We start from the raw sequence: 3,722 nt of genomic DNA, 5'->3' as shown, positions 1-3,722 counted from the left end.
GCAAGCAAAATGGAAAATAGTTACTCATTGCCAAAGCCTGCCAACATTATTTTAATCGAAGAATCAAGATTCAGTTCCAGTTCTCAATTCGTAATCCAGGTTTTATTTTTTTGTTGTTTTATTTATTTATGCCTTATTGCATGTTTGATTTCCCAAATACCATGTCTGTTACCGGATTCATGTCCGACTAAACCCTTAGTTATCGGTATGTAAAGACTGTCGAAACGACGGGATTCATAAATAATTGGTGTTATTTTTTATAAAACTTATTATTCCGGTTTTAGTTTCTTATTTTAATCAAACTGTTTTTCGTACGAGAGTACAAAATAAACTAAGGTTACGATCAACAAGAACGAGAGTTTGATATTTTAACCAGATAGCTGAAACTAGACATTAATCCTAAACACAGTGAGAGCGTTTTAGGATTAATTAAACTTTATTTATATTCAAAAATTACTTTTAAATTCAAAATGAGACCGCGAGAGCCAAGCATTCTGGTTTAGGAGTATGGTCGGAGTCAATAAAAACGATAGTGTGAGACTAAGTCCTTTCTATAAATAATTTCTACTGAAGAATATTTTGTCCAATAAGATTATGCCAAATATCTATCGAATCCCCTAAGTTTGATGCGTTACATACCAATATCCCCTATATCTCGTATCTTTATTAATATTCTATTTATATTATAGTTATTTCTCTTCATCCCTCCAATCTTAGAACAATCATCAGCCTTATATTTACATAGTAACATTAGACCATGATACGTTCAATTATTAGTCCTTATGGTTTCAAGAATCTTTAAAACTACGCGATAGGACTGTGCACTTGCAGTCACGATTCACATAGACTATCTAAGTTGCAATCGGCGTCTGAATCTGACTCTGATATTTCTACCAGTTAGAAGTTATTTGAATCAGAAATCCTTAGGATCCAATCTCTTGGTATTCCTGAAGATCGGATAGATCAACATGTGGTCTCTCTTGCATCTGACTTTGGATCTTCTAGACAACTGTCTAGCACAGAACTCAAGAGACAGAACTTTGAGATTTCTCGAGCAATGTGTTGATTTGTGGATTAGACATCCATCATTAGCTGTAATTAATTTCCCCCCTAGCGTGTCAACTCATATTTTTGTTCCATCATTTAATTATTGTTTCATATTCCCATCTAATGTTGTCATTTTGCATGCTTACCTTATGTACTTATATTTGCCACAATTCACACTTTCACACTTTTCACTCACAGCCTACACAAACCCTTGTTCTCTCAACCTTCAAGCATTTTCAAGCATCTTCAAGCGTTCTTCAACAACGTTCATCTTCTTCATGGATTCTCAGCAACAATCAGTATACAACTATTCTCAACAAATGGAATCAACAGAACAACCTTCAACCTCTTCCCAACAAACTACTACAACAACTGCTGCAATTTCTACTCCTATTTACAAGGAACCCCATATCTTGGATCGTGAACCACACATAAATTTTGCTCCTCCTTTCAACAAGCTAGAAGTTCTCTGCGAATCGTTGGTCGATTTTGAAAACATGAAGAGGGACGGGATTTACCTCACTGAAGAATTAAGAAAGCAAGGGTGGGAAAACTACTTTCAAAGGCTCTATGGTCCTATCTAAACCTATCTGATCAAGGAATTTTGGAGATTTGCAGATTCAAACGACCACTACATTGTATCTTATATTCTGGGGGTGAAGATCATTATCACTGAGAAACTCGTCCAAGAACAAGGAACTTCACCAAAATCTAAGAGTTTGGCTGAACATCATATTCATCACCGCCTAACATCCAACTTGTCAGACTACATCAACACTAACCAAAAGTGCATCCTCTACTGCCTCCACAAAGTGCTCAAGCTGAATCTGCCAGCCTTGCTATTAAAACATCTGAGGGACTCTGTCAGAGACACCAGGAATAACATGAAGTCCAAAAATACATTCCTCTTGGTAGGCTGGTCTCTGATGTTCTGATAGAGAGCGACTTGGTGGATCATCTGATTCATCATAATCTGATGGAGGATGTGACAGTCGGCATCAGAAGACCTTTGAACTCAAGAAACCTCAAGAGCATGGGAATCATCGAGAATGTTCTGGTCAGGTGTCGCATCCGCGAAAAACAACCGGCGGGCTGAAACAAAACAACACAGAGCCGCCACCGTGCGTTATTTATCCCAAAGGAGGGAAAGGAAACGCTCAGAGTAAACCTGGAAAAAGCATGGTCTCGCGACCAAAGAGAAAGGGTACGGGAGTCGGTTATGCGAAGGGAAGGTATTAGCACCCCTACGCATCCGTAGTACTCTACGGGATCCACGCTCTAAAAGAAAGAAAAGGTTGCTAAACAAACATCACACACACACACACTGAAAACAACACAGGTGGGGGGAAGAGGAAGAGGGCTCGCTAGGACATCGCGTCCTATGCCTACGTATCTCGTCTGGAACGAGAATCAGAGCTGTCGTAGTTCGGCTCACGCACGCCAAACAAACACACACAAACACGGGCAAACTTGGAACTCGAACGCCAATCGCTGGACTTACATCGGCTTCCGAACCAAACAAACACAATCAGGATAAGGACAGCCAATCGCTGGGCTTACATCCATATCCTGACACACAAAAGGGTTAACAAGAAAACACACACAAAAAAGGAAAAAAGTGCCCGGAGAGACCTTGCACGGTCTCCTGCCTACGTATCTCATCTGGTATGAGGATCAGGGCGACGTAGTTCCCTTGAACGGGAAAGAAATTCTAACCAGATACAAAGGGAGACACACTACTAGGGAGCTGTACTCGAGCCTAGATATTATCATGCATCATTGCCCTATGTTATGGTTTCTATCCTAACTTGCACAAGCAGCAAGCTAATCCTAACCAGGCAAAGCAAAACACACACGCTCAAAATAAAGCAAACATTCACAAGTAGCACACACTATATCCAGTCAAGTGAGGCTCAAACAAAGGGTTAGACTGCCAAGGCAAGTCAACTGTGTCAGGGTGATGTTAGCTCTTAACCCTGACATTGAGAGTCAGGGTGAAGCCAGATGAAATGGAAGTGAAGGGTGTGCCTCACAGCTCTTATCCCTGGCCAGGGAGAGCTTCAGACAAAGGAGTGTGGGTTCAGAAAGTGGGAACCCTTCTACACTCATGACTCTGACTCAACTGATCTTGGGTTAATGTCCCAATGCATCAACACAGTGGTGTGAGCAGAGGGACGACTCAACAAGAATAGCAGGGGATGGATTGCACATCCCTTGGGTTCTGCCAATTGCCTTAATCAAGGTCTTTTCCTGCTCGGGGACAAAGTTAAACAATCACAAACATCGCCTCTTAAGGAGGACTTCAGACAGTTGCCTGGCTAAATAACAAGCCAGGTCTTCCAGACTACATGGAGACAAGAGAGTCTACCTCAATTGGTTTATACAACCAAGCAGCAGCACATCAAGTTCTCAAAGAACTATTAGCAACTAATGTACCTGAAATCAATCAAATACAATCAGTATACCAATCACAAAGTCAAAACAAACAGCATAAGAACCAACAGACAATGTATAATCAGACAATGCACTATGCAAAGCACAATTAACTCAAGTGAGCCAAGCATCCTACAAAATAAACCAAGTTAGTTCATAACAAGCAACCAAACTCAATCAACTTGCATTAATCTCCTTAAAGCATTTGCTTCTTCAACCTGAAAATCACATTCAAACATGAG

This window comes from Lathyrus oleraceus, chromosome 2 (assembly GCF_024323335.1).
Source record: "Lathyrus oleraceus cultivar Zhongwan6 chromosome 2, CAAS_Psat_ZW6_1.0, whole genome shotgun sequence".
NCBI lineage: Eukaryota > Viridiplantae > Streptophyta > Magnoliopsida > Fabales > Fabaceae > Lathyrus > Lathyrus oleraceus.
The sequence above is the reverse complement of the archived record's forward strand: the minus strand, read 5'-3'. Positions refer to the sequence as shown.